General features: G+C 40.7%; 1 long non-coding RNA gene across 3 annotated transcripts in view; it reads right to left on the reverse strand.

Moving 5' to 3' along the window:
- Positions 1-1,466: 1,466 nt before the first annotated feature.
- Positions 1,467-24,844, reverse strand: part of LOC112659161 (uncharacterized) — a 31,440-nt gene continuing 8,062 nt past the window's right edge. The window contains exons 4-7 of one of the 3 annotated variants that reach the window (XR_007402739.1): positions 19,886-20,017; positions 3,152-3,241; positions 2,161-2,222; positions 1,467-1,585 (exon numbers count right to left, since the gene is read on the reverse strand). This is a non-coding gene — a long non-coding RNA (uncharacterized LOC112659161). Of the gene's footprint in view, positions 1,621-2,160; positions 2,223-3,151; positions 3,242-19,885; positions 20,018-24,844 lie in introns of all 3 variants that reach the window. The other 2 variants (XR_007402741.1, XR_007402740.1) reach the window with 2 other exon arrangements.

Raw genomic sequence — 24,844 nt, forward strand, 5'->3', positions numbered from 1 at the left:
GTAATTTTCAATACGAAAGTGAAATGGCAAGATGTTGGTTTTAAAGGATTTCTCTGCAAGCATGAGAGACGAAGGCTGAGAGGTAGGAGGGTGAACTTGGTAGGAAACACGAATCCGTGAAGCTACTTCCAGACACAGAAGCCTTGCTTCACAGCAGCGTAAAAATACCTGTTAATACTGGAAGCGTCATGGGCACCTGCTCAGGGCCCCAGGTCTGGGTTCTCCTGGGTTTACAAGCTGGCTTCCGACGGCCAGGCCTCTTGTGCAAGCAGCGTGCAAGCAGCGTGCAAGCAGCGTGCGGCGGGCCTGCCCTGAGACCGATAACCACCATCAGACGAGAGCTCCGTGCTGCCCGTGTCCTGCCGGGACGCCCGAGCCCAGTGTGGTAGAAGGAAAGGAGCCAACAGGCCTGATGAGCCCAAGTCAGATGCGCCCCTGCACCCAGGGATGAGGACGGTTCTGGAGCCCGTGCCTTATATATGTATGGCTGTAGGACTCTGCCCAAAAAGAAGGAAATGATGATGAGCGGGAAATAGAGAATGTGCAATGAAGTCTCTAACTAACCTAGTTTGTGTATACGTATGTGCGCCTGCATAGATGTACGTAAATGAGGTCGGTGACGACTAGTTAGCTAAGGCAGTGCATGTACAAATCTTCCTCTCCCTACGAGGGGGTTGTGTCCTGACCGATGTGTCATACGTTGAAAATATCCTACGTCAAAACACATTTCCATATATCTAGCCTACCAGACAGCCCAGCCTAGCGAGCCCACCGCACACGGGCCCAGCACCCCGACATTAGCCTACGCGTGTGCAAATTCATCTGACACAAAGCCTATCTTATAATCAAGGGTTGACCGTCTCCTGTCATGCATCGGATACCCTACCGAAAGGGACTAGGGTGCAAAACGGTTGTCGGTTGTTGATCCCCGTGCCTGTGTGGCCGCCTGGGAGCCACGCTGATGTGGCCCCGCATCGCAGGAGAGGCTCCTACCGACCGACCGCACAGTGCATATCGCTTGCCTGGGGAAAGATCCACATTTGAATTCTACGTGCAGTGTCTACTGAGTGGGTATCACTTTCACACCATCATCGTAAAGCCAGAAAATCATAAGTTGAACCATCGTAAATCGGGAACGGTCCATATATGCAGGCATACACACGCGTGTGTGCACCCCCACACATACACATGCAGTCCACAATTAGCACAATGTGCATAGTCACCACATATATGCACTGGATAGCCATACATATACTACGGGGAGTCCTATGGTATACGGGTATAGACATACACACACTAGGTTTATATAGTTAGCGTGTAATGGTTTACACATAGTGATCAATCACCATAATGATACAGCGTAAGACCAGAGCTGTTCAAATATCTTTCGATTTTTCAATTTTTTTTTTTTTTTTTTTTTTTTTTTTTTGCAGCAAAAATCATCCGGGGCAAAAGCAAATTCACTCACTCTATCAAATTTGTCATTTCCACTCCACTTCAGATGCCCTTTTGTCACTAGTTGCTCTCGAGGTTCCAGCACATTAATTCCAGCAAGTTCCTTTATCAGTACTGATTGTCATGAGCTCTAAGTAAGTATATAAATACGGAAATAAATAAACCCTACAATGAGAGAGGGAGAATATATGCAATCTCTTTAAGCAAGTTTACCAGCTAGCCTTCCTAATGCCTACTGCGGGATTTCAGCCGAATTGTAATACTTTAGACTGTTTTCATGTTTATTATTGGAATGTAGAGGGCCGATAATGCTGCACTGTGTTTTGTCCCCGGGATCTGAAGAGTCTGGCCAAGCTAGGGCTAGCGGGAGGGATGTTTAGGACAGCTGAGCTTGGGAAGCAGTGGGAAGGGTGAAAAGTAGGACAGGAGAGAGCGCAGGGTTTGGGGAACTAACAGAAACCAGAGGCTCAGCAGGCTTAGAGGTCATATGCGGGGGCGCCTGGGTGGCTCAGTCGGTTGGGTGTCTGCCTTCAGCTCAGGTCAGGATCTCAGGGTCCTGATGGAGACCCACGTCGGGCTCCCTGCTCAGTGGGGAGTCTGCTTCTCCCTCTCCCTCTGCCTGCAGCTCCCCCTGCTTGTGCTCTCTCTCTCTGTGTTAAATAAATAAATACAATCTTAAAAAAAAAAAAAAAAAAAAGGAGTCACCTGTGGGCTCCCGGTGAAGCAGAGAAGACAAGCATCCAGGATCTAGCAGCCAAGGACTCGGCCTAAGGGGTGAGGACCAGAGACAGCAATCGCTGAGAGATGAGAGAAGCCAGCCTCAAAAGCAGCCCAACCATCGACGAGCCCCAGGATAAAGTCCAGACAGGGAGCCTACTACGGCGGAGTGAAGCAAGGACGTTAGGTGAGCTGACTTCCCAAGGCGGAGGCTCCCCACGGCCTGGACCACGAGCGGGCCTACTGTGTGAGGCACTGACTAGGACAGGGAGCGTGCTGCACCCTGGTGCTCCCTGGTCCACAGGTAACGGGGTTGCTTGATGCACCTTTTTCTCTTCCTGGAAGTGATGTGTTTCAGGATCACTTGGCTAAAACAAATCTACGTTGCTCTTTGGCAGCGTATTCGCGAAAGGGCACAGAAGATCATTTCTGCAGATTTCGATATTTACATAATGAGACGAGCGCAAAGAGATTGGGCTGAATTTGACCAGGAATAGCAAAATGAACCACTGGTATCAAGCAGCAAAATTAGCCAATCCAAAGGAGAAGCCGGGTCAAGCCAGCATTATTTCCCTGGGGCCAGAAGATGGCTTGTCAGGGTTGCGTTCGTAGCCCATAAACAGAATAAATATCTTTCTAGATTTATTTTAGTTAAGGATGGGTTCATGGGGAGAAAAGAAAAAAAAAAATTAAAAGCCCAAATATTTCTTGTCACACCCCACAGAAGACCCAGTGAACACATCGTCTGGGTTTGGTAAGGAAGATGGCATTTTAATTAACCCCAAGATAAATCTATTCTATCGAAAACTGCTAAAAACAAACACAAAAACAAAAAGCGAAACCAGGTTGCAGGCTTGAAAATGTCAAGTTTTGGAATTTGTTAGTATTTTATAAATTCTTTAAGAAATAGGACATTTCCTTTGGCTGTGAATATATATTCAGAAACTTTGGAGGCGTGTGTGTGGTGTGGGAACATCACCTGGACATAAGGACTCCTCTTCCCGCGCGCAGGCACCCCCATCAGGAACAGTGGAGTGGATCCGTCCGCACGTAGCAACAGTGTGAACAGCTGAGGAGAAGAAGAACCGACCGACAGTTCTATCTGGTAAATTAGCAGTTAGCCATATGCATAGATTAAAAATAAAAAGTAATAGGATTTAAGATTGTGGAACTTTTGGGTTCATTGAATCCACGCCTCCGCAGATATCTCCAAGCAAAGACCTCCAAGAACATTCCTTGAGGATAATTAGTGACAATCTGAAGTAATTTCCTCCCAGGCTAAATCTAAATCACACCATGTCTCTACACAAAACAAAAATCCCTTATGTAGGAGCTTAGGACCCTTGACTCTTTACCACTATGACGTGTTTCCACTCACAGAACATTCATTTTTTTGTTTTGTTTTGTTTTGTTTTTACTCAACGTACTTCTGACATCAAACATGTGGGGTTTTGTTTTGTTTTGTTTTGTTTTTCTGTACACCAGGGAACAGTTCTCCAAATCTCCAGACACCAGCAAGATGCACTATAATTTATTTTATTTTATTTATTTATTTATTTATTTATTTTTTATTCAGAAAGAGAGAGAGACTGAGAGGCAGAGACACAGGCAGAGGGAGAAGCAGGCTCCATGCAGGGAGCCCGACGTGGGACTCGATCCCGGGTCTCCAGGATCACACCCTGGCCTGCAAGCGGTGCTAAACCGCTGCGCCACCGGGGCTGCCCTATAATTTACTTTAATTCAGACACTACCTCCCTGGAGTGAGCATGATCCTCCAAGGGCCCAGTCCCACAAGATTGCCCCCACTTCAGATGCCAACCATACATCTGGGCCACCAGCGGATTGACCAGCTATAAGTCAAGGGTTCCGTGACCCCCTCCTTGGGTTGATACTTTGCAAAAAAATGGCTCACAGAACTCAGTGACACACGATTCACATTTACTGGTTTATTAATAAAAGACATAATTAAACAACCAGATGAAGAGCCACATAGGATGAGGTCCAGAAGGCTTTCCAGCGCTTCTGTCCCTGTGGAATTGGGCTGTGCCACCCACGCCCCCTGGCACCTGAACGTGTCCCCCAACCCGAAAGCTCTCTGACTTCATTGTTTAGAGTTTTTATGGGAGTTCCGTTACGTAGGCACAATTGATCAAATCGTTGGCCTTTGGTGATTAATTCAGACTCCAGGCCCTCTCCTCATCCCAGAGATTGGATGGGGCTCCTGAAGGTTCCAACCCTCTAATCACACGGGTGGTTCCCCTGGACACCAGCTCCTATTCTGAAGGTCTACAGGGGTCTGTCCTTCAAGGGTCACCTCTTCAGCATAAACTCAGGTATGACCGAAAGGACCATATGAATAACAAAAGAGGCTCCTCTCACTCCTATTACTCAGGAAATTCCACAGGTTTTCCAAGCTCTGTGCCAGGCACCACCTGCTCTGTATGCAGAGTTTTATTTCTCCACGTCTTCCCCAAGGGTTTGTACTTACTTACTTGCTTACTATGAAAGTCATCCTAGTGAGTAAGATATGGTATCTCTTCTGGGGTTTTAGTTGTTTTTCACTATTGACATGATGTTGAGCATGTGTTCACGTGATCATTGCCCATTTGTATATTTTATTTGGAGAAATAGTCACATTGCTACTCCTTCAGTTTGGTTGTCTTTTTATTGTTGAGTTGTAAGCTATCCTAATATGTTCCAATATGAGTACCTCATCAGATAAATGATTGCAAATATATTCTCCCAATTTGTTATTGTGCTTTCACATTCTTGATAGTGTCTTTAAAACAGATACATTGAAAAAAAAAAAAACAGATAAATTGTCAATAATGATAAAGTCTGTTTTTTTTTTTTTCTTTTTCACTATTTCTATGTTTTCATAAAGAAGAAGTTATTGCCTAACACAGTGTTAGGAAAATTGCTTCCTGTGTTCTCTGTCCTAAGATTTAAAAAAAATTATCTCTTGCATTTAGATATTTTATTTACCTTGAGTTATTTTTGTGTGTGGTGTAAGGTAGAGGTCCATCTTCATTTTTTTTCTTGCATTTGTATAGCAATAGTCCTAGCATAATACATGGAAAAAAAACTATTATTTTCCTAGTGAAGTGTCTTGGTGACCTTATCAAAAATAAATGACTATAGATATCTTATTTTTTAATTCTTTTTTATATTCCTTTTACCTACCATGTCTGTGCTTATGCCAGTGCCATACTATTTTGTTTGCTATTGTTTTGCAGTAATTTTTTATAACAAAGAAGTCGTTTTATGCCAATTTTGTTCTTTGTTTACAAGACTGGCTCTTCTGGGTCCCCTTGCATCTTCATGTGAACTTTAGGATCGGCTTGTCAACTTCTGCAAAAATTGAAGCTAGGGTTTTTATAGTCTGTATTAAACCTTCAAATAATTGTGGGGAATATCACCATTTTAATAATCTTAAGTCTTCTGAGCCATGACCATTGTATCATTCCATTTATTTAGGTCTTCTTAATATAACTTCAACAATATTTTATAGTTTTCAATATAAAAGTCTTGACCTTTCTTGTTAAATTTATTGCTGAGCATTGTAATCTTTTCAGTGCTTTTATAAATGGAATTTTTTTTCTTAATTTCATTTTCGGGTTGATCATTGGTAACATATGGAAACGTAATTAATTTCTTTATAGATCTTCTGTCTTGCAACTTTCCTAAAGTTGTTTATTACATCTAATAAGGCTTTATTCAAGATTATTAGTTCCCGATATAGTATAACTCCTTTCTTTCCAGTGTGGATGCTATTTTTTTTCAGGCCTCATTGCTCTGACTAAAAACTCAGGTAAAATGTTGAACAGAAATGACAAGAATAGAGATCCTTTTTTTTTCTGATCTTAGGGGAAAAGCATTCAGTCTTTCTCCATTTACCTATGAGTATTTCATAAATGCCCTTTATCAAGTTGAGGAAGTTTCCTTTGAATCCTACTATGTTGAGTGATTCTATCATGGAAGGGTGTTGGATTTTGTCAAACTCTTTTTTTGGAGTTTAGTGAGATGATTCTAATGGGTTGAATTAATTTTCGTGTTAACCAACATTGCATTCTTGCATAAAACTCACTGGTTGTGGTGTATTAACTTTGATATATTCTGTTGGACTCAGTTTGCTAGCATTTTGTTGAGTACTTTTGCATCTATATTTATAAGAAATATTACTCTGTAAGTTTTCTTGTCATGCCTTTGCTTGTTTTTTTTTTCTTTTTTTGTTTTGTTTTGTTTTATCAAGGGTAAATCTGTCATAGAATAAATTGGGGAGGATCCCTGGGTGGCGCAGCGGTTTGGCGCCTGCCTTTGGCCCAGGGCGCGATCCTGGAGACCCAGGATCGAATCCCACGTCAGGCTCCCGGTGCATGGAGCCTGCTTCTCCCTCTGCCTGTGTCTCTGCCTCTCTCTCTCTCTCTCTCTCTCTCTCTGTATGACTATCATAAATAAAATAAAATTTAAAAAAAAAAAGAAAAAAAAAAGAATAAATTGGGGAGTTTCTCATCCTCTTCTATTTTACGGAGAAGTCTATGAATAATTTACGTGGATTCTTCTTTAAACAATTGGTGGAATTTACTAGCAAATCTATCTGGGCCTGAGCTTTCCTTTGTGCTAAATTTCTCGGTAAATAATTGAGTTGTATTATTTGTTGAAGGTCCATTCAGATTTTCTTTTTTTTATTATTTGTTTTGTTTTGTTTTAGTTATATAAATATCTTAGTCTGCTCAGGATTCAATAACAAATTACCGTAGGCTAGAGGGCTTAAATAAGAAACATTTACTTCTTATATTTTTGGAGGCTGGGAAGTCCAAGATCAAGTCAGCAGCAGAGCCAGTGTCTGGTGTGGACTTGCTTTCTGGCTTGCAGGTGGCTGTCTTCTCATTGTATCCTCCTCTGACAGAGACTAGAGAGGGAGAGGAGGCAAGCTCTTTTTTAAAACTTTTATAAGGATACTAATCCCATTTGTGAGGGTTCAATATTCATGACCTAATTTCTTCCAAAGGCCCTTCCTTCCTTTTAATACTATTACACCGGGGATTACAATTTCAACATAGGAATTTTGAGAGGATACAAACGTTCAATCAAGTAGTGTGTGTCTTTTTAAGTATCTTATCATTGAATCTGGAGGATCACATATGTTAGCATAGAGTTGTTTTTTCTTTTTATTTCTGGAAGGCTGGTAATTATTTCCCCACTTTCACTCCTGGCTTTTGTAAAATGAGTCTTTTTTTCTTAATTTTCTCGGTCAGGATAGGGAAAGATTTGTTGATTTTGTTAATCATTTCAGAAATCCACCTTTTGATTTTTTTTAATTTTCTCCATTCTTATTCTATTCCCTATTTCATTAATTTTAACTCTAATCTTTATTATTTCCTTTGTTCTTGCTTTTGGTCTAATTTTCTTTTCTTCTAGTTTCTTAAAGTGAAATGTTTAGCTGATTTATTTTAGAGCTTTCTGTTTTTAATGAAAATGCTTTTGTTATAAATTTCCTTCTAAGCATGGTTTTCACTGCATCCCATAAATTTAGTTTTAATTTACCTCAATTTTTTCTAATATCTTTTATGATTTTGTCTTTAACAATATTTGACTACATAAAGAATGTATTTTGTAGCTTTTAAATTGCTGCAAATTTCCTTTTGTTATTAATTTCTACTTTCCGTTTTAGTCAGGGAATGTACATTTTATGATTTTAATAATTTTAAAATTAGTAAGGTTTTGTTTGTTTGTTTTTGCCTAACACATGGCCTATACTGGAGAATGTTCCAGAATTATGTAGACTTCTATATCTGTTGGTTAAATCCAATTGATTTAAAATGTTATTCAAGTTTTCTGTTTCCAAGTGGATTTTCCACCCAGTTTTTTAATCTATTATTGAAATTGTAATATTGAAGTCTAAATATTACTGCAAAGTTGTCCCTTTCTCTTTTAAGTTATGTATTTAAGTATTTTTAAACTCTGTTGTTAGGTATGTATATATTTATCAATGTTACATCTCTCTGGTGAATTGAAAATTTTATGATTATTAAATATCCTTCTTTTATCAATTATTTTTATTTTATTATCTATTTTTTTATTTTATTAGTATACTTACCCCTTTGATTACTATTTGCATAGTACATTTTTTCTATAGTTTCATTTTAGAATGAATGTGGAATATATTCACATTCATGGAATTGGAATATATTCTGGAATATAAAGTGTATTTCTTTTAGCTAGTATATAGTTGTATGTTTTTTATCCATTGTATCAGTTTTTGTCTTTTGATTAGTGCATTTAATTAATTTATGCTTAATGTATTTACTGATAAAGAAGGTTTTAAACTTTCTGTTCTCTTTGCTTCCTATGTGTCTCATGTATTTTGTTCGCCTATTCCTACATAATAGTATATGTGTCATATTTTTTGTTGTTGAAAAATAGACATTTTGAATAATTTAATTTGGCAACAGCAGGCTCTAGATTTCCTTGTATTTAAGTTAATGTCTCTGTTCTTTGACTGTTTAATGACTTTCTTGGGCTCATCCTATAAAGTTTCATTTTTTCATGTGATGTTTCTGAAGTTTTTGCTTTATTAGTTTAATGGGAAGTAGATGACAGGATAGCAGTTGCACCAATGAGTGTTGTACTCTTTGTCATGAAGCTTTGTATATGTTTTTGTGAATAGCTTTAATGCTCTGGAATTTTACAACTCTGTTTTAGCTTTCAGTTTCAGCTTGTACAGAAAATCAAGGTAAGCCAGACATGAGATTAAAAGTTTTTAGTTCTTTCCTGGGCATACACATAGCCCTGTCGATGCACATCACCTTGTAGATTCCCAGGACTATATCATAACTTTTCAAAAATCCTCTATGGTCATCCAATTTTCAAAATTTTTCTTTTGAATTTATTGCAGACATTATGTTTGCCATCTCATGCAACTTTACTATTAAGCAATCACCATTGATTTTCTTTTTGTTCAATAATTACCCTGGACATAGAGTTTCTCAGTGATCAAAGACTTAGTCAAGTCAAATAAATACAAGCCCTGTGAATGAAATATTCCTGGGAACTATAAGGAAAGTCAAATAGTGAAAAAAAATCTAGATATGGGGCATTTAGGGGAGCTCCAAGCCCATTTTACTTCCCCCTGACTTATATATTCTTGTTTTTCACAACTACGTGAGAACTAGTGAGAGGGATATATAAATAGGGAAAATTAAAATGACACAAAGCTCATTGTTTTTAACCAATATATAGACATTTTTCTTTAATATGTGATCTTCAGTTTGTTGCAAGCCTTTGGCTGACTTACAGAATTTTGAAAAGTTATATTTGACCATTCAGCCTGTGTTGTCATTGCTTTTTTAAAGGAGTGAAGTTTCAGAGATCCTTATCCTGCCATTGCAGAAGGGCTCCCTATTACATTTTATTTATAGCTTTAATGTTGTTCAAACTGGAACAGGTGAAAATGAGGCCATAACCTGGGAAAAGTAGTCACTTGTTGCCTATGTGCTGACTATAAATTGGAATCACCTGGAAATCCTAAAAAAAATACTGATACTCTGGCCACATTTAATTGCCTTAGAGTGATCTTTAGACTGTAAAGAAAGCTTTTCAGGTGAATTTAATGTGCAACTAGGAGTGAGAAGAATAGTTTCAATTGAAGAGAGCAAAGTTTTGTAACGTCTGAGAAAATGTTTTTGCCTCTGGAAGGAGTAGAGAACAATCTAGGGAATTTCCTTCCATGGAAGGAACAAAGACTGGGACTAACAATAAAAAGCTTATGTGGCTTAAAAGACTTAACTAGACAAAGGGATATGATATAGTCTTAGGCCTAAATAATTATAAACATAGGTTTATAAGAAAATGAGAATATTTTAATTCTCCCATCCTCTGAGAACTGTTTGGTATCCAAATAGTTCTAAGGGAGGAAAGGAGAAAAATTTAAGGAAATAAACTGAAGCAGTTACCCCACAGGAACCCAGATTCCTCTTAAACCTTAATATCCATACTTATAATTACAGAGCAGTAATCTGCAATAAGGACAAATGGATACAGTCCCTGATGGCCGGGGAGCTTCTCAAAATGCTTATGGAAGTGTGAAGATATTTGGGACAAGACCAGGAAAATAAACACAGAATGTTTAAAACATCAGTAAGTTACACAATGCCATTGATACTGTAGGAAATTGGTTGTTGTTTATGTTAGGGGGTCAAGGCATATGATTTCTTTCCTTATTTTTTTAAATATTTTTTTTTAAATCATGACACAGAGAGAGAGAGAGGCAGAGACATAGACAGAAGGAGAAGCAGGCTCTCTGGGGGGGAACCCAATGCAGGACTCAATCCCAGGACCCTGGGGCCATGACCTGACTCTCAACCACTGAGCCACCTAGACATCCCAAGACATGCAATTTCACAGTAAGATAAAATGTATGTGATTTGGTGATTGATGAGGGAAGGAGGGGGCAAAAGCAAGGACTGGAGAGAAGAGCAAAACAACAAGTTTAAAATTAGCTCATAACCCCATTAAGATGTGTCTTCAGAATAAGAAGATTATTCTAGGCATTTGGGCAAGAAAAACAATTCAAAAATTTTTGAAAGAAAATTAGGGTGAGAATCATATTACAGGTCAGTAACAATTAATGGTAGAAGGCAATGGAACAGTACATAGGAAGAAAAAAATACAAGAAAATGTGAACAAAGTCTTATCAAAATGCTTGGGTGGGCAGAAAAGATCAAAAACGTGATTATGTTAATTCTTAATATTTCTTGGAATGAAATGATATTGCCCTAGTTTGAATATCAAGGAAAGAACGACTACATATAGCATTCTAAATAATAAAAGCAACTCCGGAATAACTAAAAATAAGTGTAATCTATAAACAAATCAGAGATGGAAGAGAAGAAGCCTTGCAAGGAAGTGTTAATAACAAATGCTCTCCTCTTTGACACTGTGAAATCATACCTATTTTCTAAAGTGCTAAGATGTTGGTGAAATGTACACACGTTGGCTCATTCTTGTTAAAATTAGACTATAAACTTTCCAAATTGCCAGTAAGAAAATATGTGTCCCTCAACACATGCATTAAAACAAAGAGCAGAAATTATCATCTCTATAGGAAAAGTGGCAAAATAAAGGAACATTAAAATCATACAAAGCAGCAAAATGAAAATCAAGCACATCACCTTTACAAAGAAGGATAAATGTAAATATCTACATGAATATATAGAGAGATACTTTGATATTAAAAGGAAAAGGGGACTTAAAATGTAAATCCCAAATATAAACAGCTTAGAGTGACTTCAATAATTAAAAGGACAGGCAACGCGGTAGTGAATGGGAACTGGCACTGCCATTATCAGCCAAGACTCAGCTTAATTTAAAGGATGTCTGAAAGACACAGGGTATTACCATACGCGTCAGGTCCTGGCCAGAGCAAGATGGTCTGTTCAAACCGAGGGAAGTTGAAAATGTTTGATGAAGGAAATATGTTTTTAAATGTGGGCAGAGGGGGAATCCACAGACACACATACTTGGCATGAACATTCTTTTAATATTAATAATAATATTTAACCCACATTTTGTACCGTCAGTCATGAATTATTCAAATCATTCTAAGGACTTAAATATTTTTTTTTTAAAAACTCAATATTTTCCAGATTGATGATGTTGCTAAAACATCTGCTGGGGGGTAAATGTCATAAATCATATGAATTAAATGATATGCATGACAGTTAATCCCCGTTAGTGACAGGAAATCCATGCAAATCTGTAAGAAAAAGAAACACCCAAACAGAAAAGTGGGCAATTGTTATGGACTGAACGTTCACAGACAAGCACCCAATAATAAACACATGGAGAGGTGCTAACCATTGGACAACTGTGCCTCTCTAGACAGTAAGTTAATACTAACCCCCTACCAACTGGCAGGCAGTCCTTGTGAACTGTGGCGCAAACACACCTGCGCACTGGAGGCAGGACGGTAAGTCAGCACCAGCCTTACAGGGGACAGGTGCCATAGCTATCTCCATTTGAGATGCACGTTAAAGTTTGATGAGCAAACCCGATATTAGGAATTTAAATTATAGATATGTTTTTAAAAATCACCAGACATGTAAACAAGGGTGTCAGGAGAGCACCGCTCGGAGTTCTAACGAGAGAAAAGCAACACGCATTTCCATCAAGAATGAATCAGAGTTCAAAGAAATGACTCACCCCACGATAGCCTAATAGGGGATATCACACATAATTGCAAAAGAACAAGAATTTAATGTGAAGAATTTGAAACTATACGAGTAGGAAATAAAGCCAAGGCCAACGACTGGTGAACTTGGCATGAGATGCTCTCAACACGATCACAGCCACATGGTTGTGTGTGTGTGTGTGTGTGTGTGTGTGTGTGTGTGTCTGTTGGGGCTCCTGGGGGAACAGCATGAGTAGGAACATTTTATTGCTTGGATTTCTTAACCCTGTGCCTGCACTACCTTCGCTTTCCGGCTTGCAGAGGGGCTGTCATCTGGACTATAAAGTGACTCAACGTATTTTACGGCCCCCGTGTATTTTTCCATGGAAAAATAAAAATAAATGCTGTTTTTAAAAAATGGGAGGAGAAGAATATATATGCAGAATAATCCATCAGTAGCAGGAGAGCCCTAATGACGGAGACCGGCGGGGGCCCCAGGGCAGCACGCTGGCATTAAGACAAAGATGGTGTGGTCCCTTGAGTCCAGAGGGTTGCTTCCTGTGTCTCATATCATGGGTATATAAAAAATACATATATTCCCAGAAAACTAGGTTAACATAGAAATCTGCAACTTCAGATATTCTGGGGAGAGCAACCCTTCCTCCCCGTGGGGTCTGTGTAAACCTCAGAATTGCCTCTGAAAAATGACTGTGTTCATTAGATGGGGCACGTCCCCCCCACCCCAGTTCACACCTAACTGACCCGGCTACGCCTCTGGTTTCAGAGACTCAGGGACCAAACCTGGAACTTAAAATATGATTGTGTGTACGTTTGACCGTGCATCCATGCTTGTCTGTGCTCTGTGAGATGCAGACAACAAAATCCAGAAAGGGAGTGATGGGAAAAGAGCAGAAATCCTATTTTAGGAAAATTCTAGAATCTTGATTTAAAAAAAAAAAAAAAACAGATAATAGTGATATCTCCTATTCATCCTGCATGATATTTAAATGTTATTGTAACTTTTATCCATATATTTCCACCTCCCTCTGACTTATCTTTTAAATTTGTGCCCAAGGAATCGACTCATATTTGAAACTAATAACGCGCAAGCCCATTTTAGCCAAAATTTCAGATATTTTCAAAATACCTAACAGCTAACGGAATGATTTGTCTCTCCCCATCCCTGCTTGGCTGCTGGTGGATGTGCTGTAAGTAACCCTTCGCATGAAAATGGGCTTCGAAGAGGAAACGATGGGAGACCAGTCCCGTATCACCCGCAGACCGGAACATCGGTGAGTCCCCGTGAAGCCCACAGCTGCAGGAGCATCAGTGAAAATCTGCAAACATCTGGAGACAAAGCACAGTCCTCTGTGTCTGGAAATCCAATATCAGAATTGTGCCAAGCACATGATGGCTTTACCAATTTGCACAATTACTGAGGAGAAGGAGCACAGCAGATGTCGATACTTGGGGAAATCATTCACACCTGAAAAATGAACATCGCTAATGTTTTTCTACATTAATTCAGATTACTTTATATATTAGCCCACCAGCTTGCGGGATGAAAGCTCAACGAGACACTCATCTAAAAAGTGATGTAAATGATACTAAATTAAAGCAAGACTTAGAAATGTAGGAAGAGGGGGCTCTGCGGCGGATTTGCCTGTGATGACATACACGAGCGGGATCGCTTGTTTGATCCTGCAGCATCTGAGGCCTGTTTTTTTTCCCCCCCAATAGTCACATAAAACACATGAAATGAAAGAAAAGCAATTCAGGTTTTTTAGTTCACTAAATTTTGACAGCTAAGAATCCCCTGGAATGACTTAAAAGATCTTTAATGAGTTTACAAAAACCTATTGAACGGGACTCCAGAACACTAGGGTCATCGTGTAAACCTTTCTGCGGGGTTAACCGTATGGCAGGTGCCATTCACCGTCCAATTTCATTTATATTATGTCGTCTAGAACAATCCCCACACAACCCTTGGTACTGTGATGTCACTAGCCTTATTGCACCGGAGGAGGCCGGCTGTGGCTGAGTTAAGGAGCTAGCCCCAGGGGAACAGCAAAAACGCAGCTGGAAATGAAAGCCTCCTTTTTTTACTTTTTTTTTTAAGCCCCTCTTTTTAATTTCCAAACCCCACCCTCTCCCACATCATACAAAGACAAGTTTGTATGATGTGAATGTGAACTCTCAGAAGCCCGAAATACCAAAATCTACCAAGTGTACGCTTACATGGCATCTCGCAGACCCGTTTTAACCTGATTTTACCTCTCCTACAGGTAAGCAAACACAAGGACCCCAGCTGGGGACAGCATATTAACATAAATAGTGTAAAAAGAAAAAAAAAAAAGAAAAAAGAAACCTGGCATCACCAGAATATTGTATAGTTTACCAGGAACACTGGCGCATACGACGGCATTTTATATTCACGCCACTATTGTGTGAAAAAGGAAGCTGGTGTTCTGATCCTGTGTAGACAATTTTACAAGCTGGTGGAGGAGATTTCAGCTTAATCTGGCCCAGAAGAAATCCACCCTGAGTGTTATTGTGCCCTAAGTGGCACTCCCACTGTCTCTCCATCCAGGTCTTCACTCCTGATTGACCTGGCTCTAGTTATTTTACATTGACTTGGGGTCAACCTTGGAGCCTTCCTCTACTATAGTTTTAAGACTTGGACATGGAGAGGGGACACAGATGCCCCATTGAGCATTGCCCTGATGCCTTCCCAATCCAAGGCAAACCATAATTCCCATTATTTCCCAGAATTTCCACATGTCATATATCTTTTTTTTTTTTTTTTTAAGATTCCAATTTTTATTTGAGAGAAAGAGAGAGAGATTGAGAAACAGCATGATCTGGGGGAGGGGCAGAGGGAGAAGCAGCCTCCCTGCTGAGCAGAGGGCCCTATGGGGGGCGGGGCTCCATCCCAGGACCCTGGGACCATGACCTAGGCCGAAGGCAGACGCCCAACCAACTGAGCCACCCTGGTGTCCCCATATGTCGCATGTATCTTGATCAACCTGTCCCAGGGGGTGTTTGGTGGAATCGTTGTCCACGTCTCCTGAATACTCAGCAATGCGCTTGGTGCCCAAGGTTTACCGAAAAGAATGCAAACAGAATCTGCTCCAAATATCCTCAATTATTGATATTTCAAGAGATACGAGGTGACAGTGAAGTCGTTTCTAAGTTTAGTTACGCAAAGAGTCACTTAACCAAAGGAGGTACCCGCCCAAAACCATAAAGGCTATGTGGTACCAAGAATCATTTTGAAGGCCCTTACCGACCACTAGCCCGTCTACTAATAGTCCGTTGGTACTATTTTCAAGATGAGATGCTTTTTGTAAGATAAATTCCACTGGACCAAATTGTTATTTCATTTCTGAGCCTGATCTCAAAATATTTCCTTAGGTCGGGTAGGGTTTATTGGAGAGCACGGCATTTCTTATGCATTTACAATGAAAAATCGTTCGGATTAAACTTACATTAACTTTGCCCTTTTCAGCATTGGGTAAATGTGCAAAGTGCATTTAAACGATGGTACTTACAACTGGAGTTTGGAACCTTATTTTTAAAGGTAAATATTTTGGCTCATTTTAGTTCCAATTGTTCTGACTTAGCTTGAGTTTTTTTGTTTTTTTTTGTTTTTTTTTTTTTTTTCTTCCCGATTCAGGTCCCTGATGTGAGGTTTGCAGTTCCCTGGTTCAGCTGATTTGCAGAGGAGGCCGTCTGACCGAGCATGAAGAGTGTATTTTCTCCTCTGCTCACATATCTCAAGAAATGAAAATGATTTGCAGCCGGTTCTTCCTCCTGTCCCTCCCCATTTCGTGTCTCCTCCCCTGCCCCTTACACATCGGAAATAATTGGGGGGAGACTAGAAAGTTGGGTTAAAAAGTTGGAATTGAAAACTGGCTGTCTCGGGAGGCATGCACACGTGCTAATGGGGCCCCAGACCATTGTGCCGCAGGTCTGAGGACACATCCTGTGTGTCCCTGGGCCACCGGCATGCGGGGGAGCAGCGCTACTACGGCACATCCACCTGTGAAGGTAATGAATGTATCCGGACACCCCTTCCCAGCTCCGAGCTCTGAACCCCAACGCCTCCTGGTGGCTTTCCAGGCTCCCTTTGGCCTTGCAGTGTCAGGACCCAAGGTCAACCAGGGCCCTTCCACTTGCACTCCTCACCCCTCCCTCAACCTCCCCGCCTCTTCCCTTCTCTGCTGCAATTCCTACTCCCTCCCGTTACCCTTCTGACCCTTCCTCTGTAGCCATGGGCCCGGCACTCGCCTCACCGTCTCTCTGGACCTAACCAACAGACCCGTTTCCAGTTTAGCCCCTGCCCATTGCCCATCGCCATGGGTTCCCACCTGCCTCCTCCCATCGCCCCAGGTTCCCAACCAGCCGGTGGTCCACACCTGTCTCCACCAGGGGGGTCAAGACAGAATCTAAGCCTCCGTGACACCTGTGCTGTGGATCATCCCCTCCTGAGAGCCTAGCTTTTTTTTTTTTTTAAGAGTTTATGTATTTATTCATGAGAGACAGAGAGAGAGACAGAGACACAGGCAGAGGGAGAAGCAGGCTCCCTGTGGGGAACCTGATGTGGGACTCGATCCCAGGACCCCGGGGTCATGCTCTGAGCCAAGGGCACCTGCTCAAGGCACCCCCTGAGAGCCCAGCTTTATTCTCACTGCACCTCCCCAGGCTCCTTCCATGCCTTTGCTCTAAAATGCACTTCCCCCAAGAACACCGCACCCCAGCGGGTCTCTGGTTTTCCCCCCTCCCACACCCCCGATCTCAAAGACCCACTAGGTTTCCTCCTTAATCCTCACTCCCACTTGCAGACTACCATCCCCTCTCTTCCCGGCAAACGCTTTTCCTGTGAAGCACAAACATTCCTGCTTTCCATAGTCACCACCTGCTTCACACCCCATCGGTCATTGACTGTTGACTGATTAAGCATCTGGCTTCCTGTCCTGTTTATCGGGGTTGTGCCACCCTTGGCGGAGCCAGCAGCCATGCAGACAGTCTGACTCACACCAGGCTTTCTGTTCCCCGACCGACTCACTCCAACGGATTGTCTCCTGACACTGGTGGCCCTTTCCCATTGGTACCCTGAGCGACACTGTCGGAAGTCTGCAGCCATCGTGATCCCAACTGGGAGGATGACCTCCTCTGACCACAACCTCCTACCTCTGTCATGGAAGCGTCCTCCATCCACAGTCGGGCTCTCTGTACCCACCACGGCCCTCAGCACTCGCTACCCCAGACCCAGCTTTGACACCCTAGTGTCTCATTCGTCTGGTCCCTCCCTGTTTACACACATCCAATTCCTTGGTCTTCATTCCATTATCCCTAAGTTAAACCTAACTAACTTTGCCAATTCTGGTGGCGTCAAAATACATGGAAATTGTTGGGGGAAAAATACACAACTGTGCTGATTGCTCCCCTTTTTATACTCAAGACGACAAAGTTCTCAGGGCCCCTCATTGTCTGTCAGTCCTACTATGTTTTTCTAGTCGAGTTCCTTGAAATAACTATTTCACATGGTGCCTCTCCTGTAACTACCAACACCTCCCACTCCCCCTCATTCGACGGCCTTGCTTTTTATTTAACTGACAAAATAGAAAAACATCGTAAAAGTGTCTCTCACACTTTTCCCTATCCTCTCCCCCAAAATCAGCCTTCCCAAGACCACTGGTGAATGGCATGTTGCCAAGTCCAGTGGCATTTCTGTCTCCATTTTACTCTGCCTTTTACCATTGGACACAGGGAACCATATATATATATATATTTTTTTTTTTTTGAAATGCATTTTTGACTTGGCTCCTGGGACAATATGTGTCCTTTGTTCTCCTCCCACCTCACTGCCCACTCCTTAAAATCGTTGATTAGCTCCTGCATCTCTTCCTACTCTCTAAATACTGACGGGCCTTAGGGCTCTTTTCTTGGTGTCTCTTTCTTCTCTATCTACACTCCTGTCCCTTGTGAGCCCATCGCTGTTCTCAGGCTTGAAATACCATCTTTAAACCGTTGACTCCCAAATCTTACGTTTCAAATCGCCATCCCTCCTAAACCCCACGCTGGTAATTCCACATGCCCACCAAACATCTTCACTTGAAAGTCTGACAGGCTCACGTGGGTTCGGTACAGTGAACCAGCTCCCCACAAGCAATATCAGTGGGGTTCTAGGTCTCCCTGGGGCTCCCTTAACTGAACCAGAGCCAATGAAGGAACCAAATCTGGGCTTTGGCATCACCCTAGCTCGTCTGCCACAAGCTCCGCTGCTCTCTGCCCAGTCTCTGCCTCTGTAGTCCGCCTCTTATGTGACATTTCCCTTCAGGATCGCTATCTTAACCATCCCAACAGCCCTGTGAGATAGGGAGGTCATTCCCATTCTGCAGATGAGACAACTGAGACCCAAAGGAGTTCACTTGCTTGCCTGATGCCCTGCAGCTCGTTAGCGGAAGGGCAGAAGGAGGCTGTGACCCCAGATCTGGCTGCCTAGAAGCCCAGGGTGCGTTCTACTCCATCGCCCTGTGGTGCTTTCTGGGGGAAGAACAGTGGCCACGGGTGTCAACTTTGTGTTAGGGACACACAGTGCCAGGTCAAAAGTTGGACTCACCAACCCCAGGTCTGTCCCTTCCCTGACCCTCTTCACACAAAACAGAATTCTCTAAACCTCATCCTTTGTAATGAAGCCTCCTGCCCCTCAGGAGGAACCCCTCAGATGGAACTGGGGATGCTGTAGAATGACAACTTGACCCCGGAAAAGAGATAGTCTCTCTGGGCTTCAGTTTACCCAACAGATGGATGTAGGAGGGTTGTCTCTGCACTTCTAAGCCCTTTTGCTAAACTCAGAGTCCTGAGGTTGTTCTTGCATGTGTCTGATGAGTGCAGGCACCACCTGTCCTCAGTAAAACCTGTAAGGTCCTGCATGATCCTGCCCCCGACTGCCTCTCTGATCCTACCTCCTGCCACCCCGGCCTGGTCCCACCATACGGCCAGGAGGCCTTCCTTGCTGCTCCTCACACATTCCACGGCTGCCCCCGGCTATGCCTGCCTGTCACACTGCCTCTACCCTCTGCCTGAAATGCCCTCCTTGGATATTAATGTTACTCCGTTCTTCGATATATTTTCGTTCCTGTCCAAATACCATCCTGCTTGATAAATCTTTGAAAACTCCTATCTAAAAAAGCACTCATCACTTTGCTGATTTTTTTTCATTTGTAGCATTTATTGCTACTGTAACTTATATGTGTATTTGTTTACTTTTTATGATCTGTCTCTATTTTTATATTGTTCCATAAACATAAAGAGGTTTTTTTTTTTTAATTTTTATTCTCAGCTATTTCTGAAAGTAATTTCAATGGCTTCTCAATAAATATTTGTTGAATGGATGAATAAATGTTATAGCCCCCACTGACCTTTATACTATGTTAAATTAATAAAAATTAAACCGGCAGTGTGGATAGCACAAACCAGAAGGGAGGAGAGAACATAAGCAGGGGGTCCAGAAGGAGAGCTGTTGCAGCAACTCACCTATGGATGGGTGGCAACCAAAATAGTGATGGTGGAAGTAATCATGTCATGGGATTTTTTTTCTTTTTAATGGAAGACAAGCATTTTCATTTTGTTTTATTTGTGTTTCGACTTCATTCTCCACTTTCCAAACTGAAAAGAACAAAATAAGGGGAAAAAAAATCGCCTGCTGTGAAAAAAATGGAATAGTTCTGACTCCCGGATGACTATGCTGTAGATCTAATATTGGGAATGCGGAACCGAAATAAAAGACAGTGCTTGAGATTTAATAGCTACATCCTCAAACCTCAGCCAGAATTAAATATATTTACTTAAAAATGAGGACCGAACTCCTACAGGTGATCTTTAGTATAAATGATCCTTAGGATATGGATGGCCCATGAGAGAAATCTGTGTTGACCCTCTTGAGTTTCCATGGGACACCACAGATTGGCTTCCGAGGATCTAGGGGTGCTGAATGTATTGCTTCTAAGTCTTTACACCCCAGTCTCCCAGCTCAGAGAAATTTCTGTGGAGGGCGAGATACACAAAAATTGAAGGTATCAGTGTCTCACTCAGAGGTTTTGCTATAAACCTTACCAGTTCCCTGAACCCCAAATACTGAGGGGGACATTCTTTGGTGTCAATGACTTGTAGATATTTTGTGGGGAATTATTTATGAAATCCCCAATCACAGTTATGAACTGTGTACACAAGGTGAAGCCCAGTCTTACAAATATGGAAATGAAGGCCGCAGTCGAAATACAGAAAAAAATGAAGCAGATACGCCCTAGAAAGCTGCAGTAATTCCATGGGACGTAAGTGACGGGTAGCAGGTAATAATGGGTTTTAAAACAGTGATTGCTTTAGAGGACCAGAAATCTAATTCTTAATTTTCTCAAAAACAGGATAGAACAATAGAACAGGGAAAAAAAAAAAAAAAAAAGCTCCTGAAATAGTTTGTATCTGCAAATGGAAAGAACACTAAGCCTTCAATTTCCTTGGGAAATTGGGTACAGAGTCACGGTAAGGAGTGAGGGAAGAGAGGAGAGCCTAAGTACTAATTTCCTCACCGTTTGCAGCAGGAAGAAAATACATATGGTCTAATGATGAAATGTTCACTTCAAAAACAATAATAACTACAACCTTAATATAGATCATATTTATTTTAATATTTTAATAATTTTAACAAATTTTGTCTGATATTTAGCATTGTCTTCAGGCTTATGTCAAATTTTGTTTACTATGTTTACACATCCCTAATAGAAATTTTATGTATTTTGCCCAAAATTAATTTTTTTTAATTTTTAATATTTCAAAATCTCATGTTTGTCTATTTCTTAGTCTACCTATCCATATGTATGGATAATTATGTAAAGCGATGTGAAACAAATTTTCATGATGATTGCTTCTGTGTAGTGAGTTTTATGGTGATTTTTTTTTCCTTTTTTTTTTTTTCACTTAATTTTACAGAAGCAAAAAAAAAAATTGTTGATAGAACTGGAGAACTATCAGGCAGTCCTAGAAATGATTAAAGATGGGTCAGCAAAGCAAGATTAGTCTTGATTATTAACCCAGGGACCCTGAAGAGGGTCTCTATCCTGTCCCCTTGATCTGTTTCTCTATTATCACACCAACACCACACTTTCTTGCTTATTCTAGCTTTATAGTAACTCTTGAAATTGGATATTGCTAGGCCTCTGACTTCGTTCTTCTTCCTTTCTATTATGGTGACTATTAAGTTTTTGTCTTTCCATTAAAAAAGAGTACAGATCAGTTTGCTGATATCCACAGAACAACTTACTAGGATTTTGTTTGGGATTGCATTCCGTCTATGGATCAATCTGGGAAAAACTGACATCGTGACAGTATCGACCCTTCCCACACATTATCGTAGACTATCTCCCCCCTTATTAACCTATTTGTTTTCTGTCATTACAGTTTTATTATCTTTATTATGTTAATCTTGGGAAAATCTTGTTAGATTTACACAGAATTACTTCATTTATTTTGTGCTGTGTAAGTAGTATTATGTTTTTAATTTCAAGTTCCAATTTGTCATTACTAGTGTAGAAGAAATTAATTGAAAAAAATTGAAATTTTTTTTTAAAAAGAAGAAATTGACTTTTTCATACTAATCTAGTATCCTATAACCTTGCATTAATCATTTATTTGTTCCAAGAGGGTTGTATTTACTGTTTTGAGGGGGGGGGGCTAGGGAGGGATTTTCCACATAGACTGTCATGTTATCTTTGAAGAAGAGGATTTATTTCTTTCTTCTTAGTCTGTTTAACTTTTATTTCCTTTTCTTATGTTATTAAATTATACAGGAATTCCAATGAGATGTTTCCAATCTTAGGGGGAAAACATCTAGCTTCTTGGCATTAAAGAAAATATCAACTACGGGTTTTTTGTTATGTTTTTTGTCAAGTTGAAAAGACATTCCTCTCTCCTCATTTTCTGAAATGTTTTTTTAAGTCGTGATTGAGTTTTGTAGAAAAAAAAATTCATCTGTTAAAATGATATGATTTTTCGACGTCAGCCTTCATCTGATGGGATATGCCTTAATTTCTGAATGATGAACTAGTCCTGCACACTAGGGGTAAATCTCACTCTGTTATTCATGATTCCTTTTTATACACAGATTCGATTTGCTAATATTTTTTTTTTTGCTAATATTTTTTTGAGAATTTTTGCATCTCTGCTCAGGACAGGTTTTGGTCTCTAATTTTTCTTTCTTATCATATGTTTGTCCGGTTTTAGCATTATGGTAATGCTGATTTTACAGAATGAGTTAAGAAGTATTTCTTCCTACTTTCTGGAAGAAATTGTAGAGAATTGGTATCATTTCTTCCCTAAATGCTCGATAAAATTCACCATTGAAACCATCTGGGCCTGTGCTTTCTGTTTTGGAAGGTTATTCACTATGGCTTCACTTTCTGTAATGGAAATATGCTTATTAAAATTGTCTATGGATGTGACGCTTGGCTGGCTCAGAGGAGTGTGCAGCTCTTGATCTCAAGGTCATGAGTTTGAGCCCCACATTGGGGATGGAAATGACTTAGATAAACACAAAGTCAAAAAAAAATATTGCTCCTTGTGTAAATTTCAGTACATTTTATTTCAAGGCATTGGTCCATGGTTCCTAAGCTCTCAAATTTCTGGACAGAGAGTTATCCATATTTTCCTTTACTCTCCTTTTAACAGTCATGGGGTCAGTAGCAGTAGACCTTCTTCACCTTGGATATTATCAATTTACGTCTTTGCTGTTTTGTTTCTTCATTAGCCCGACTAGATGTTTAACAATACTATTGATCTTTTAGTCTTGTTGATCTTCTCGATTGATATCCTGTCTTCAATTTTATTGATTTCTGTTATAATTGCATCCTTTCTTTTCTTGTGCTTATTTTGGATTTAGTACACTCTTTATTTTCTAGGTTTCTAAAGGGGAAGCTTAAATTATTGATTTTAGGTCTTTATTCTTTTCTAATACACACATTCAATACTATACATTTCCCTCTTGGCACTGCTTTTCCCCTAGAGTTTGCAATATATATTTACCAGTGTTCCATGTCTAACTTCAAAAAACACTATGCCACCCCATAGGTAGTGTGGGTGTACCAAGTATTCCTAATTCCTGCCTCTGTCCCTTATAACATAGCTGCCACTCTTTTCACTTATCCATAAGTTATAATTACTAATTACATTGTTGCTATTATTATTTTGAACAAATGATCTGTTGTATCAATTAAGAATCAGGTAAATAGGGGCACCTGGGTGGCACAGTTGGCTTTTTTGTAAGCCTCTCGAGTTTCAGACCAGAGACCAGAAGTCCAAGACACTGCCTTTCAAGGTTAAGTCTGACTAGTATTTAATTTTGATTTTCCTGCTGCTACCAAACCAGAAAAGATGGGTGATAGCCTACAAATAAAGGTGAAGTGCTGGTTCACAGTGTCAGGTGCTTAAGACATTGGGGAGAACCAGTAGTAGTGAGGAGGCATGACAGAGAGAAGGGGACATGCTTTCCACCCAAACTCCCGGAATTGGCGCTGGACATAGTGAGACTAGGTGAGGCATATTATAGTGAGGCTCCAGGTACTGGTTCCTGTGCTTCAGCTGTGGGGAAAAGGAGCTGGGCCTCCGAGGGGTCCCTCAGTCTGTGAGATGCTGATGCAGCGCTTCTCAAATTTGACTCAACCTAGAATTACCTGGAGATATTGTAAGAATTCTGGTGCCCATATGACACTGAAATTAAATCAAAAATTAAACCAGATTCTCTCTCCAGTTATGTTTACAGGATGACAGTTACCAAAGCATCCAAATGGCTCACTGGTTGAGCATCTGCCTTTGGGTCAGAGTGTGACCCCGGGGTCGCGGGATCGAGTCCCACGTCGGGCTCCCCGCAGGGAGCCTGCTTCTCCCTCTGCCTGTGTCTCTGCCTCTCTCTCTCTCTGTGTCTCTCATGAATAAATAAATAAAATATTTTTTTAGAAAAAGAATCACAGCCATGGGCCTGAGTTTCCTTTTCCATTTTTAACATCAAATCAACTAGCATTGTCTTCTGGTTCTCCTGACTTCTGAGTCGTCATCATGATAGAAATTAGAATCCCCAGACATCTCATGATGCCAAGTCAGACCTCGATATCATCAGGCTTCTGCCCTTATTATTTTTAAGGCCATTGAAAATGAGAGGTTCCCAAAATGCTTTCTTAACTTTGCCAACTTTATACCCAGGGTCTTCTTTTTCATAAACAAATTAATACCATTTTCATCTTATCCTCTGCTCAATATGTAAAATGAAAAGCATGCTTCCATCGTCTCTGAAAGTACTGCACAGAATGTAATAGTAACTGCTAGGTCGAAAAAGAGATGTGTGGTTAGCGAATTTGGTAAATGCTGGCTTAAACGAAGTTAAACAGCTCTCTTTACTGAAGAACTGTCTAAAACGTGGACCAGCCCACCATGTATTGTAAACCGTGG

The sequence above is a fragment of the Canis lupus genome, chromosome 16 (assembly GCF_003254725.2).
Source record: "Canis lupus dingo isolate Sandy chromosome 16, ASM325472v2, whole genome shotgun sequence".
NCBI lineage: Eukaryota > Metazoa > Chordata > Mammalia > Carnivora > Canidae > Canis > Canis lupus.